The 16,248-nt window shown below is 44.3% G+C and overlaps 1 protein-coding gene across 2 annotated transcripts in view; it reads left to right on the top strand.

Moving 5' to 3' along the window:
* Positions 1 to 16,248, top strand: part of CLSTN2 (calsyntenin 2) — a 616,602-nt gene that overhangs the window by 260,484 nt on the left and 339,870 nt on the right. The window lies entirely within an intron of this gene.

Below are 16,248 nucleotides of genomic sequence, written 5' to 3'. Positions count from 1 at the left end.
TCATTCACAAACTTCAGAACATTCGCTTTTATTAGTAACAAATTACCGCCTGTGGAAATACTGCTGCTGAGATCTATAGCTATAAACAACTCTAAATTAGTCTGTTCATGGGGCCGGGAGGGCACTTGATCTGGTTGGTAGTGGAGCCAGGGTGTTGAGAGAGGCAAGCAAGGAACCCACAGAGACACCTTCTCCTGACACCCTGCAGAGCCCCTCAGGGCGTCCTCCCCAGCTTGGGGACAGAGGCCAAGGCAGAGGGCAAGGATGAGCAGCAGGGCAGGGATTTGGCAAAGTGGCCCTACGGGAGCAGATTGAGGAACCACGGCCCCAGCCAGCCAGAAATGAGCGTGAAGTGCTCCAGGCGGGTTCTGGCTTTGTGAATACCCGTCTGCTCTTATCAAGGATGAGGACACCTGACACGTGAAAGCCAAACATGACTCTTATCTTCCAGCCCTGAATTAGCTCCCCAAACCAACTCTTCAGGGCTTCTTCTTTTAAATAATGAAGTATCTGATAAATGTGCTGCCAAGTGCAGCTGAGAAGAGCGGCTGAGACCAGGTTTAAAATCTCCCAGGGAAGCACCCTCTGGACCCTCGAGGGAGACATTTGTACCTGTCCTGCTAGAATCTCCGCTTGGGGAGGGTCTGATGGATTGTTCCCTTCCGACGCTGGCTGAGCGCATCCAGGGTCAAGAATGCTCAGGGGCCAACCAGCACGTGGTAGACCTGAAATGGCAGATGTGGGGCCCATGACACAGCTGCCCGAGCCAGGAATTCGGAGCCCCAGAAGGGAAGCTGAGCCTGCCCTGCCTGAGCAGTAGATTAGACAGCTGGTATTGGTTCCCTCCTTCTCCTCTATTCCTACTTCTTCATGCATCCCACAACCACTGCGTGACCAGAGCCCCCAGGGTGAGGAGCAGACTTTGGGATATTCTCAGACCTTTCTTCAGACTTTCCTCAACCTCCTGTTTGTCCATCACAACCGACTCATCACGTGTCCTGTTTCCAGTGTCTAAGGTGCCAGTGTTTTAGCACATAAGCTCACGAAAACAGCAAAGGAAGAGCTTTGAGAACAGATCCTCCTTTCCGGGAATGTCTGTGCCTTAACAGTGAGTTAGTCCAGGAGAAAGTGTCTCAGAATCACCATGTGCACCTCCGTGAGAAACTTCCCCTCTCTGAATCCCAATTATCTACTTTATAAGAGGAAGGAGTTGTTCCAGGTAACCTACCCTTCTCATTCTATTTATGCTTTAATGGCATGATTTCAGACATCAGAGAGAACTTTCTGTGACCTTTAACTCAGACTACCCTACCCTTTTTGTCTTCCAGGCTCTTTAAGTGGGGATAATGATGATAATGCCTTCCTTAGGAACTTGTTTCCAAAATTAAGTAAAATGACACATGCTCTACAAATTCAGAAGGTCAAAACCTGTGGGGACTGACGTTGATGGTGGTTTTTTAAATAACCAAGCACCGGGTAGATAGAGCATTCTCTGCCTGGTGAAAATCCTCCTACCTACATCTTGATGCAATTATTGGATTGTTGCGCTGGGTGAAGTCCTAGCAGATGAATCGGCAGGTCAAATGTATACTCTTAGTATTCTTGGTACCCAGAGCAGAACTGTCTTCCCAGGAAGGAACTGATTTACCAGTAGTTAAGAAAGGAAATGCTCTCTCCCCTGTTTTGCCAATTTAATGAGCAAAATTGTGACCACATTTTAGTTTGCATCTTGTTGATTACTGAGGGTGTGAACATTTCCAAAATCGTTATGAGGTATATGTGTTTTTTGTTTTGTACATTTTATATTCATATATGCTTACAATTGAAGAGATTATTGCTTCCCTATTAAAATGCAAAAATGTCTATCTCTCGCTTCCTCTTTTTAATAGTAACCCATTCATATATCTTTGTTTTGCAGGAAATGTTATTCTTTTGTGCTTTTAAATTTTGATTAGATGGTTTTGGATATAAATTTTAAACGGCATTAGTCATATCCATTAATGTTTTCTTTTATGATTTTTTTTCCCATTACTTTTTGCTCTAAGCAAAAGGAAAAAGGTTCCTCATCCAAAAATCCATACAATACTAACACTTTTTCCCAAGGTTGTATATGGCTCGTTTTTTTTTTTTTTTCAACGTTTATTTATTTTTGGGACAGAGAGAGACAGAGCATGAACGGGGGAGGGGCAGAGAGAGAGGGAGACACAGAATCAGAAACAGGCTCCAGGCTCTGAGCCATCAGCCCAGAGCCCGACGCGGGGCTCAAACTCACGGACCGCGAGATCGTGACCTGGCTGAAGTCGGACGCTTAACCGACTGCGCCACCCAGGCGCCCCAATGTATATGGCTCGTTTTTAAACTAACTCTTTAAACTCTGTGAAATTTGTTTTGATACAGGATTGGAGGTGAGGCTCTAGCTTAATTTCTTATGAGTAGAAATATTTCACTAATCCCCTTGAAAATAATGTCATTAATCTTAATTTAGTAAATCTAGTTGGCTTTATCCAGGAAGGCTTCTTTTCATGGATTTTCTTTCTTTTTATGAAATGCAAGGAGATCTGTTAATCTTACAATTATGATTAATGTTTTTTGTCTGTTTTATTTTAGTCAAGGGAAATTTAGAATATCTTTGTTTATTGATTCCGTTCCCCACAGTTACTGACAATGCTTACAATCTCTGTTCTCCATGTATGATGTGTTCTGACACTGATGTGTGTTTCTTTGGCATTTTCCTGCCTTCTTAGATAGTTTATTTTATTTTTTGCATCAGTTTTACAGTGTTCACTTTGTTTTTTGGGTACTACCAATGCAAATTTTCTTTCCGATGCCATGGTTTTAGGTTCTGTTGCAATCCTTTTTATTTCACTTATCTTTTTTTTAGTTAATTCTGTTGGGTTTTCATATTATTTGTTATCTTTTAACCCAGTTTTACATATAAAGACCCTGTGACTTTGAGCAAGCTGTGGACCTTCTCTGTACTTCCCAGCGGTAATTGGAGAATAAAATGAGTCAATACTAACAAAGCGCTTCTAGCTATGGCTGGCGCAGAGAAAGGGCACAATTAATCTCATTATTATTAACCCCCACCACACTTACTTTACACTTTGAAGAGACACAGTGGATAGAAAATGACAGTTCCCAGTTTGAAGTGCCCCCAGATTCCTTCATAGCTTTGCCACTGTCACAGCACCTTCCTGTGAGAACCATTTATTTAGGAAAAATATGTTATTACCATTCTATCTATTCCACTCATTTCTCGCTCTCAGAATTTTGAAACGTAGAGATTCAGTTATCTGTAGAATAAAGTCCGGTGTGTGTACTGTGGTGGTTGTCAGCAGGGTGGGGATGCAGAGTTGGGGTAATGCTTGGGGGACAGTATTCTGGCTGATCAAACCAGGATCCATTCAGTAGAAAAGAGAGGGCTCAGTGTTTGGGTAGGTATTGACTTTGCATTTCTAGATCAGGGGTCCATGGAGAATGAATGGATTATAGTCCCTCATGCTTTCAGGTCAACAGGTTCACTCCCTTTCAAACACATAGCTTTGGTGCCCGTTAGTGGATTTTTTTCATTTCCATTTCATTGATAGAAGATAGACTTTTCCTCTAAGTTTTGTTAATAGGTTAACTTCCAGGGCCAGATTTCAGTGCATTTGTGAGTGGTGGTCCCTGTGGTGGCTTGGTACGTACTTCCATGGGGTCCTTACTGAGGGAGACTGAGTCCCCTGCTGCTATCCAGGGAGCCTTCCAGAATATATATCCCTGCTGAAGTTCCAGTGGTATCTGCATTGCTGTCTGAACCTGCCGTTGCCCAGGCTGGGAGTTAGAGCACTGTGGGCTTTAGTAACTGAGAAAGTAGCAGTAACAATGCACACTACTCTCTCCTGTGGACTGGCACCGGAGAAGACAAATGGCATAAAGAGGCCCGCATAATGAAAGGGAGTCAACTCTTCGTTCACGTGGTGATGGAAGAGGGTTTTACTGTGGTTCAGCTTTGAAAAGGTGCTAAATTTTTATGTGTAAGTCAGAGGCTTAATTAAATTCTCACTACAAGCATAGATTTCAAGGACTTTTCTAAGCACCTACGTGGCTGCAAATCAGAGGCCATTCGGATTCTCATTCATTCTCTTCCTTATTTATATTTATTGAGCTCCTGACATGTACTAAGTGCTGGCGATACAGTGGTGAACAAGACAGAGCCCTCCCTGTCTCCTCTGAGAAAATCTACTCTTCACTGAACACCTACCGTATCGGATTCATTTATTAGGAGCCTTATATGCATCGCTGCACATGTAATGACTCTGGGAGGTTGCCACCACTGTCCTTATTTTACAAGTGAGGGATTGGGACACAAAGAGCTTTGTGTCATTGGAGGGCCAGGACTCAACCCTCTGTTTGCCTGACACTGAAGCCCTTGGCTCATGATTCCCAAATCCACCAATTCCCACATGCCATGCATGATCAGAATATGTTTGTGAGGATGTGATTCTGCAACCAGAGATGCAGTGTTCAACTTGATAGAAGCAGCCGTAGTTGGAGCATGCTGTACATCTGGATGCTGAGAAACATCTGGAAGCATTACACACTTTTAGGCAGGTGTTTGGCAACAAAGAGCCAGTCAACCCACATGATAATGCACCCAGCGGGAATGAGGCATTCCCACCTGGAGTACAGACTCTTAAAGTCTGAGAGCAATTTTCAGTTTTGCTCTTGTAATCCTATGGGAAATCATGCAGTAGCCTGAGCTAAAGTCATGAAGGCTCAAGGAAACCTCAAGCTGCTGCTTTTTTTTGGTTGGATAACTCATCATTTTGAAGCCACACTGTGTCCTAACCATTCTTTGTACCATTCCTGAGGGAGGGTGCCACTTGTCTCGATGTTTCATCTTGCGTAGATCTTGGTGGGCCCTGTCCATGCAGTGGGTTTGAAGGAGGAAGATTGTTACAGAAACCCGCAGAATAGGCCTACTTACAACTATTGAGGTAGAACCTGGGGACAGGGAGGGAGTTGTAACAAATACTTAGACAGCCATGAAGCCAAGGACAGCTCAGCATTCCCTCCACTTCCTAGGGAGTTTCCAGTCTCCAAATTCATAGCTTTCCCCCTCGCCATCCCAACTATTCCGTGAACAGTAACACCACGTTATTATGAGCATGAGTTTTAAGAGAGGTTCTGCAGACTTAGGGGTGGAGCGGTGTCTCATTCCCTGGACAGGCAGAGTCAGGCTCCTGTAGATGGTCAGCTTGATGGAATGAAAGGGGCTCTGGACTGGCTGTTGGGAGGGCTGGGGCCTCATCCCAGCTCCGCCCTGCACTGGCAGTGTGGCTTTGGTAGATCATTCCCTTCCTGGCCTCAGTTTCCTCCTCCATAAATTGAGCTATTTAGGTCGGTTTGGATTATTTTAAGGAAACTTCCAGCTCTGTTACTTAAGATTCATTCTAGAGTGGTTGGTTTGCAGGGATAAGCAATCTGTTCTCAATTATCCATGACCAATAAACAGAAAAGGAGAGGCCCCAAACCACATAATATATGCTGGGTAATTCATATATATCCAATTAACCCCCATAATAAAAAACTTTAGGTAGTTGTAATAGTTAACAGTGGTACCGTGGAGTTGAATCATCATGCACATTTGATTTACTTGAATGAAACCAGATGTGGATATTGAGAGAGAAATCTTCATTTATCTCCTCTTTACATCCCTGCCCCCACCCTGTTTACCATCTCTCCCTCAGCCTTTCAAACTAGACCTTAACCTCTAGTGAATCCAAAAAAAAAAAAAAAAAAAAAGTAAGAAAAGAAAAAGAATAATAATCAGTGGAAGCTTTGGGGCTTTAAAGTGCCTGGCATTCACAATTTAAAGAGGATTTAAAATTTTGTTGTTTTATTTTTCAGGCACAACATGTGCTTGGTTTTCAATTCCCAGCACACCTGCTGGCTTTTGACCCTAAACCTGAATAGATTTCCCCTGCCTCATCCGTAGTAGCTGTGAAATGAAAACGACAGGCGTCAGGGATTAAGTAACCTGCCATCACAGGTGTGGTGAGGAGCCAGGGTTCAAATGTTGCACCAAATGACCAACTCCGTTCTCAGTCCCTTACAGCCGTGCCCAGCAACTGCATGGACATTTGGTTCCTCAGGAACGTTCTGGGTGCTTGCTGTGGATATTCCCCTGAATGAACAGTCATTTACACTTGGCTTTCTCATGCGTTATGTTAATCATTTTTAGCAGAGATTTCCCTTCTGGATTTGGTTTGGCTCAGCCCAGTGTTAAAAATGAGTTTGAGGCCTAGGGGAGCCTGGTGACTAATGACAGAAAGGCAGCCATCAGTGTCCTATGCAAGAATGGAAAATCATTTTTGGGTTAACGTTTCTCATTTGCCACAGAAAATCCACAAAGCAATTAATCTGCATATAGATAATTATTCATTTGTACCTCTTCAAAAGCAATACTGCGGCTTATGTAAGTAGAAAGCTTATACGCTATGTTCTGAGGACCACCCAGAGCCACCCTTCCCAGAAAACTCCCTTAGCTAGCCTGAAAGACTACCATTAACCTCTCAACCACTTGACATTCTTCAATGGTTCCCCACTGTTTTTAGGGTAAAGTCTCATCTCTTTGATGTGACCCATAGGGCCTCTATTATCTATATTCTGCTTATATCTTTAGATTTGTTCCCCACTGTTCCTCCTACCTCCCAGCAGCTATAACAAACATTTCCTTTTCTCAAGTAGGCCATGCTTCTGTTCACTCCAGACCTTGCTACATATTGTCTGTCACACCTGGAACGCTCATCCCCCACGCTGAGACCCACAAGACCTCAGCCCTCAGGCCCTGGGAAGCCCACACTGTTGCCCCTCACAGCCTTGCTTATACTCGGTTGCGATCGCTGGTTCCTATGCCAGAAGCTTCTTGAGGGGAAGAGCTCTGTCTTCCACCATGCCTTGTATCCTTACCATGCCAGTGCATAGGGGGTGTTCAATGGCTATTGATGAATGAATGACCTGATCATTAATTAAGATTAAACTCGCCATTTTCTATCTGGGAGAATTAGCCTCATAGCCATCAGCATTTTTCCTTTCATTTTCAATACCATAAGTAATACATGAAAATATTCTTCTTGTTAAAAAACATAAGAAGAAGGAAAGAAAAGAAACGTAGCAAATGAAGCTAAACTCTTCTTAACTACCATTTCCAGCCCCCAAATTCTCCCTTATATATTTTTTATTTTTCCTAGCCTCTGTGTGTGTGTATGTGTGTGTGCACATTTTCACATTTGTATTTCTGTACCCACATATCCTACAAAGAAAATGTATAGTATGATATAGAAATACCTATTCGCAGCTTGCTTTGCCAAATTTACAGCTTGTTATGGATTTGATACTGTGTTAGCATCCTTAGCTTTAATTCATTCTTTTTAGAGGCTGTCAAGATTTCAGGCTGTGGATGGAACAATGTATGTAGTCACTCCCCTATTGTCCATCAGAATTTACGTACAGAGTAATCCTGGAGTCTTTTTTTTTGTTTTAATTTTTTTTTTCAATGTTTTTTATCTATTTTTGGGACAGAGAGAGACAGAGCATGAATGGGGGAGGGGCAGAGAGAGAGGGAGACACAGAATCGGAAGCAGGCTCCATGCTCCGAGCCATCAGCCCAGAGCCTGACGCGGGGCTCGAACTCACGGACCGCGAGATCGTGACCTGGCTGAAGTCGGACGCTTAACCGACTGCGCCACCCAGGCGCCCCTATCCTGGAGTCTTTGATAGAGGGGAGGACTTTAGGGATCATATGATCTGATCTTCTCTAGAGACTGGAGTCCCTCCAGGAGGATCCCTGTGCAGATGTCTCCCATTCTTGCTTAGATACTTAAAGGAACAGAATATTCCATACCAGAGAAGGCAACCCTAACTACAACATTTATTCCCACATTAAACTAAAATCTTCCCTCTTTTAATTGCCACCCTCCACTGTTGATTCTTTCATCTGCAACCTCAACCACGAAGTGCACTTCCTCCTCCTCTCCCCTTGCCCTCCAGACTTGTGATGGGAACGGTCTCCCACAAATCATTCTTCTTAGTCCTTTGCCAATTTCTTTAGGATTTTATTCCTAGACCCCATAAACATCAGGCAGCCTTCTGAACGCACCCAGTTTGGAAAAATACTCTCTTAAAGTGTCACTCTTAGGAGAAAAGGCAGCATACTAGATTACAGCCTAACCAGCCCTGGGCTCTTTGGGATTATAATCTCCCTCAAATTAACCACTATGCTTCCATTAATGTCACCCATTATCCTCATAGCTTCTGTCCCCAAGGAAAGAGGGAGCAGGACAAGTAGATTTGGGTCAGACTGGGATGACATTGGGTGAGGAATCTTCTCCTAGAATGTAGGTCTGGGCAGGGGTATGGAGATAATAAGAGGATTCTGAATTCCCCCGGAAAATGCCAGTGAACACAGGGAACAGAATGACCATTTTACTTGGCATGTTCTTGGAGGAAACCAGTCCTCAGAAAGCTGGGGACCCAGCCCTGCCTGCTGATTCTTACTAGAGTAGAGGAGGAGCACCTGGCCCCCCAGGCCTGTGCAGGCAGGCCCAGAGCTGCTCCAGGCTGAAGAGTAGGAGCACTGGGGAGTAGCCCTTGGTGCCCAGTGTCCGTCCTTCTCTGTTCAGTCCTTCAGGACGCCTAGTCTACCCTCATTCACTTATTCTAAAGTCTGACCCTGTGATGGGAAGGTAGGTCCCCATGGTGGGATTAGTAGGAGGGATGAGTTTCACCTTCCTTTACAGAGGATCTGTGTCTTCAGGCAGAACAGGGCTCAAATCCAGCCCCACCCTCCATCAGTCAGCACCCTTTGGTTGTCAGTAACAGGAACAGACCCTGGTGGCTGAAGCAGAAGAGGAATTACTAGAGGGTAATGTGAGCGGAGGGAACTCAAAGACCCCACGGAAGCTTGAAGGCCCAGGTTTGATTCCCATCCTTGAGCCAATCCATTCAAGATTCAGTGATCTGTAAAGGTCATTTGGCCTGGCAACCTGGTTTATGGTTCTAATCTAAAGAGCAACGAGTATAAGGCATCCCCAATGCAACCATTCTAACTCTGTCTTAGATAAGATTATCCCAGCTTCAGTTTCCTTATCTATTAAAAAAAAAAAAAAAAAAAAGGATGAATGTGCCCATCCAATTTGGAAGGTTTTTTGTAGAAGTGCCTACATGGAGCACACCTAGCATGGAGCAGGTGATCAACATTCTTTAACTCCAGCATGCCCCAGGGGACTAGAGTCAGCACTTGTATCCTCTGCCCATAGACTCAGCACTACATTTACCAGCTCCTGACCTCTTTGTAACAGGTCCTCACTGCTTGCAGGCCTTCAGTAAAGAATCTCTTAAGTATTTAAATCGTGTCTTCAAGGATCGCTTCCAGAGATCGAGGGAAAATCCCACCCCAAGTGATTGCTCATGTGGCAGACAGCTTTGAGAACAGGGAGAGACTATCATAGGGGAAGAAATTCAATAACAGCATAATTTAATGAAAGCAATCTTTCTTTGACTGTCTGAAGCTTTATCTGTTTTCTTACACTTTGGGAAAGCACAGACACCACATATTTTTGAATTCTTTATACAACATAATAAAATTAGACTATTTATTATATGTGTGTTAATCAGAATGTATCAAATTTTTATCAAGCAGCCAAAATAGCTAACACTTATGGATTTTGCATTATGATGTAGATCTGGGGCAGAGGGATGAATATTTGAGTAACAACACTTAGTCCTTGCTACGGCAAAGATCTGGATCCCCTGGTAGAAATAGGAGGTGGGAAAAGTCCCTTTTCTGCCTTGCTCTTATATGTGGCTGGTGGTTTGATCAGAAAAAGCTCTCATTCTGCCTTCCTTCTTCTTCCTCTCCTCCTCCCCTGCCTTGTCCTTTTTCCTTATTCTTCTCTTTGCCCCTCCTGCACCATCCACCTTCTCCTCTTTTCCTCATTCCCTCTCTCCTTTTTTTAATTTCCCCCTACTTCTGCCATGTATGACCATAACAAATTATCCCTGGGTCACAAGACCCACCATTCATTCTTTGGAATAAAACAGTTTCCTTGGTAAAATGTAAGAAGTGCATAGAACGGGACAACTTGTTCTTAGACAGACACCCTTTAACTGTAACTGTTTATACATCCTTACATCTGTGGTAGTTCTCTCCATGCAAGAGGCATCAGAGGTTTGGGAAAAGAAACACTGGGTGGAGAGTTAGGAAGGGATGGGAATCCCTGCTTGGCTTTTAACTACCTGTTACTTTGGGAAACCGTAACTCATCCTTCGTTGAAATACTCAGTACAATGCCAGGCACATGGTGAACATTCAGTAACTTAACAGGGTCTATAGAGCCTAGTGATAACCATGCAAAAGGAACTTTTCCTCTCTGTGCCCCAGTTACCATATCTGAAAAATCAGGATAATTGTGCTGCTTTTCAAACTGCATCATTATAAGGATTAAATAAGTTAACTCACATAAAATGCCTAACACAGTGCCTGGCATAAAGTATGTACTCATTGTGTGTTTTCTAATATAAAGTAGGTCTGGGTTTGGTCAGGAAAATGGCAAACACTCTAGATATTTCCAGCACAAAGGGATTTCATAGAGAAGATTTGAGGGCGCAGATCTTTAGAGGAACTAAGGGGATGAAAAATCAGCCACCGCTAGTGTTCAGGAAGTCAGGAGTTGCAGAACCAATGGGGGTAACTTGCAAGAGGACGTCCAAATGCTCCTGGCATCACTCCGTCCCATCTGCCTTCTGCTGGAGAGCCTGCATGGCTGCCCACCACTGCTTAGGAGGGTAGGGACTCAGCACCTCGTTACCTTGCCTCTCTGCTGTTATTCTTACAAAGACAGAAAACCTGTCAACCGCTGGTTAAAATCCCAGGAAATCTAGTTCCCAGGGCTCTAGAACTGTGATACAGGAGAAAGCACAGAGGAGAGAAAATGGCACTAAGTTGCCCAAAACCCATTGGGCAGAGTAAGGAGCATACCCAGGGCTGCTGTGAAGATTATATGAGATTTAGAGTGTAAAAGCATTTTGTAAACTTCAGAGTTCCAGGCGGGTATTAGATTTTGATGATAACGGGAGGGAAGCAGGAGCAATATGCCCCAACAATGAATCCAAGACCGCATAAGAAAACCTAGGAAACCAAGTGACAGTGTACTGAAGTCACATGCCATGGATAATTTGACACATTTAAGAATTTACCGTATGCCAAGTTCTATCATAAAAGCTTTACATGCGCTCAGTCATTTAATCCTTACCAAAACCCATGCAAGAGGTACCATCATACACATTTTACAGATGAGAAATCCTGGTCTGGAGAAGTTAAGTAACTTGCCCAAGGTCACACTGCTTGTAAATGGTCAAGCCAGGATTTGAATCTCAACAGTTTGATTCCGGGACATGGTTTCTTACCTGGTGTGTTGTAGCGGGGAGGAATGCACAGGCTGAGGTTGGCTGATTTCACATTTCCTGGGCACTAGCTCTGACTGTAGCCAAGTGTCTGTTACATCCTCCACTATGATTATTTTTTTTAATTTTTTTCATGTCTTTTTATTTTTGAGAGACTGAGAGAGAGACAGAGCACAAGCATGGGAGGGGCAGAGAGATTGGGAGACACAGAATGGGAAGCAGGCTCCAGGCTATGAGCTGTCAGCACAGAGCCCGACACGGGGTTCGAACTCACGGACCGTGAGATCATGACCTGAGCCGAAGTCAGACGCTTAACTGACTGAGTCACCCAGGCGCCCCTCCGCTATGATTTTTACATCCTCAGAGTAGAGGTTACTTTTTAAAAGCCCAGGTCCTTATTTCTTGCTTCTAGAAGCAGTCTTTTGCCAAGGCTGGGGATGTGCTCTCCTATGAAGAGGAATTTGACAAAATGATTAAGCAACTTTGTCCCATCATGGCTGCTCATGGAGCAGAGTTATAACCCACCCCAAGAACTGCCCCAAGATCCTCATTCAACACAAAGTGGCACATCCTCTGTGGTTTTCTGAGATCCAGGAAAAACTGATTATCATTCAACGGTCAACATAAAAAATTTATTTTTTTAATTTTTTAATTATATTTTAAATGTTTATGTATTTATTTTGAGAGGGAGAGAGAGCGCGTGCACATGAGCCGGGAATGGGCAGAGAGACAGGGAGGGAGAGAGAATCCCAAGCAGGCTGTGTACTGTCGACACAGAGCCCAATGCAGGGCTCAATCTCATGGGCCATGAGATCATGACCTGAGGTGAAATCAAGAGCCAAAGCTTAACCAACTGAGCCACCCAACCACCCCCGCCAAAATTTAATTTTTTTTTAAATTTCAAGTTCATTAATTACTTTGTACGTGACATATATAGGAAATAAGAACATGCAAATAAAGTCCTTTCTCTTCAGTATAATTGATATTTTCTGCACCTTTTCAAGATATAGGAGAAATAGAAATGGTGTCCTGAGAGACAGTTGTGGCTCCAGGATTTGTAGAATGTGACCCATTTCTTCTAATAGCCTTCCTTCATCTTCGGTTTTCTCCATCAGCTGCTTCTAGAACAGAAATGGCCCTATTTACCTTAGAAAGCCAGAGCATTGTTTTTGGACTAGAAAATGAAACTAAGAAAAGTCAAGTACAGAGAAAGCTTAGAAATTACGGTTTGAGATTTTTAAAGTTCTCTACAGCAGAAAGGAAGCAAGAAACCAAACTATGTTCTGCTTCCGCTCAGAAGCACATTAGCTGTGGAATGAACGAGACCCTCCCTGAAACCTTCATCAGTGACTCGGCATACATAAACTGACCTGTTTTCTAGCTGCCCCAACAGGAGGATGACCAGGAATAGGAACGTGCACCTCATCCAAAAAGTCATCAAGGGGCTGGAACTCAGGAGGTAAAAGCAAAACTAGAATGTTGCTAAGAAAATGTAATAGTTATCCCTTTTTTTCATGTTTATTTTTGAGGGAGAGACCGTGTGAGCAGGGGAGGGACAGAGAGAGAGGGGGAGACACCGAATCTGAAGTGGGCTCCAGGCTCCGAGCTGTCAGTACAGAACCTGACTCAGGGCTCAAGCTCATGAACCCCAAGATCATGACCTGAGCCGAAGTCAGATGCTTAACTGACTGAGCCACCCAGATGCCCCAACAGTTATCATTTTTAAAGACGCGCAAAATTTCCCTAGCTGTTGTCAGAAAAAGATGGCTACCCCTATTAACTGAGAGATTCCAACATTTGGGAATAAGACTGTCTGGAGTCCCTGCATATGCTCTTGTTTTGCCTGTATTAACCTCCATGCCATTTAAGCAAAGATGCAACCTCACACAACCCCTTAGTGGCAAAGTTGTAAGGGATTTGGGGTGGTGCTTTCACAGCAGCCCGGTACTCAAGTCTTTGCTCCCTTACTTTATGCTTACTTCTTGGTTTGGAAAGACCCACCCCAGGGCCAAGCAGAAAGTAAAAGTGAGTGTGGAAGACACAGGGGTACTGGGATTGTGCTGAGCTGCAGGGGGGGCTGCTCTCACTGAAAGCAGGACCCAGCCAATTGCTGCCTTGTTTGATTGTCGGTGCATGTTGCTAGGTATTCTGAGTTTTGAGAAGAAACTGAATTGGAAAGGAAAAAAAAAACTCCTGAATTCTAAAGATCAACAACTAGCTGTTTTTGAAACACTGAGTAGGTCGACCTCGCTGGTGTTGGGACCAAATTCAGCCCAGAGGAACCTTCTCCCCAGAGACCTTTCAAGGCAGGTGGCTGCTTTATAAAATAACTAAAGCCCCATGGAATGTGGAGCAAAGCTAATGTTTGGGGTGGGATCTGTTGAGGGAAATGATAATTTGAGTTGGCTTCTAATAACAGATTATGTGGAGTCCCTGCGGGGACAAGGACATCCAAAGAGCCTTCACAAACATGGCCATGTGCAGCAGGACTGAATGGTGCAACCATTCAAACCATCACAGTGAACCACATGAGCAGCGGTGGTAAAGTAGGAATTTATTTTACCACCACCAGTATGTCAACTCCAACCATGTTCTGCCCCATGTGTAAATTGCAGGGATTATGGACATTCCAGAGCCTGGATACATTCATGTCTGAAGAGTAGGGTGTCCAGCCTTTCCTAAAAAATAGGAACAGGAATAGGAGAAGAGGGGGCTTGCATGCAGCGCTGAGGACTTCAGAGTTTCTCATCTCATCAGAGACCTTTTCTGGCCTGTGTTCCCAGAGAGCATGCAGGGGACATCTGGGCTCACACATTAGTTGCGTGTGAGTGAGTTTTAATTAAAGCCCAGGGCTTTAAAAACTCCGTATTTCCCTCAGGTAACCTTTAAAACCACAATTCCTTAATTCAGAGAATTCAAATCTCCTTAAGAAAACAAGGTAGCTTTTTATCTAGGAGTAATGTTGCTTCCAGACTCCTTTTCTTGATGTGTTTTTTTAATGCTTTATGGATGCTGCTCCCTCCTTGTTCAGAGCAAACCCTATCTTGGTATCCTAGAGGCTGGTACATGCAGTTGGAGGGACACCTGTGGTCCCAGGATGGAGAGGTGGTACCCAGCCCTTCAAGACTGTCCAGCAGATTCAGCTCTGGTGTCAGAGGCAGCTGGATCTCCTGCACAAACACTTGGTAAAGAGAAACTTCTAGAAGGCACCTCTTGGAAGCCTGGCTTCCTCCAAGCTTCCTGGCTGACCATGGCACCTCCCTGGGAATGTGCTATGTCAGGTCGTGCGTTACAGAAGTGTCTCCAAAAGGCGCTGTTGTCATTATCATATCTATATTCACCTACGGCTTTCTCTTTGCTTCATACTTTGGCCATAGTTGGTCACTCCACCTTCAGGGCCATGGGGCACTATTTTTGTCCTCACTCTATAGATTGGGGAATAGAGGATGAGAGGGCTTATGTTATGTTCTCAGCATCTGTAAATGGCTTCAGGCCCAGGCAGTTGGCTCTGGATGCTGTGCTCTGACCTACTGTGCTGTTCTGCCCCTCACGGTTCCCTGCAGCCAGGAAAACAACATCCAGATGAGAACAATCAATGCATCAGCTCAACTTTAAGGTGCAGACCGGGCTGTGTCACCTGCCGCTGAACTCCTCAAAGGCCTACAGGCGAGTCTGACCACAGCACCCCCCAGCAGAGGTTGCCCCTTCCAGGTGCCATCCCATATGTTCATGATACTATACACATCAGTGTTATGATGTGTTTAGTCACTAGCCTGCAACACTGGCCGGGGAGAGAGTGCAAGTATCCTGGGAGAATAGAATTGTGGACCACTATGTGGGATTTGGCTCCTTGTCTCCCCACCTGAGTCCCATGGTTAGCTTATGGACAGTTTCCATTTTTAGCCTGAAATTGGCCTAGATGTCTTTAACTTTGGAACCAGGCCTCCTTGCCTGGGCAGCATAGCAAGTACTCCGTCCATGTCCATTATTATTAACTCTCTAAGTCATGGAGAAGATTCGGGGTATATTCAGAGGCAGATTTGCCAAGAGCCGTTTCCATTCAGTTTAACAGCAATGTCTTCAGTGCCCAGTACTGAGCATGCCTGAGCAGAACTGGAGCCTTCTTCCATAATGCTTTCTAATGGAAAATCCAAAAGCAAGGCCCAAGAACTCAGAGAAAGAACACAATACCCAATACCATTTGTGCTGATTGATGATAGAGACAGGGCAGTTTCCATCCAGAGAAGGAAGAAAAGTGAAATTGACAGATGCCTCTGCGTGTCCAGGACTGTGTGCTCAGGACTGTCACCTACGCTGTGGCCTTAGATCCTCACAACTAGCTGGTGAGCTTAATAGTATTATCTGGGGCCAGAGAGGACAGAAAGTGATCTGAGGCACTGGCTCTGTGGGACCATGGGTTTGTGACTACGAGGAGACAAGGTTGAGAGCGGGGGTGGGGGAAGTGGAGAGCAGAAGACAGGTGAGGAGTTAGCCAGGCTCTGGACACACATTACCTTACTGGGTCTGACTTCAAAATGAACAACCACCCAGTCAAAGCAGAAATCATGGACCAAGCCTTGTTCTTCTCTGTACCTCTATAATGGCTGAAAAAAATGTTTTATATTATTGAAAGAATGAATTAATAGTATCATTTGAGGGCTCTTACGGAGCAGAAACATGATGGATACGCAGAAGAATAATAAATTTAAACCCATGATTGCTGTCCTCAAGTCTTTCCCTCTGACTTTAATTCTCAATTATCTCTCCACATGTCTGCAGCTAAGAACTGAACATCTCATTA

The sequence above is a fragment of the Felis catus genome, chromosome C2 (assembly GCF_018350175.1).
Source record: "Felis catus isolate Fca126 chromosome C2, F.catus_Fca126_mat1.0, whole genome shotgun sequence".
Taxonomy (NCBI): Eukaryota; Metazoa; Chordata; class Mammalia; order Carnivora; family Felidae; genus Felis; species Felis catus.
This window is presented reverse-complemented; position numbering and strand designations above follow the sequence as displayed.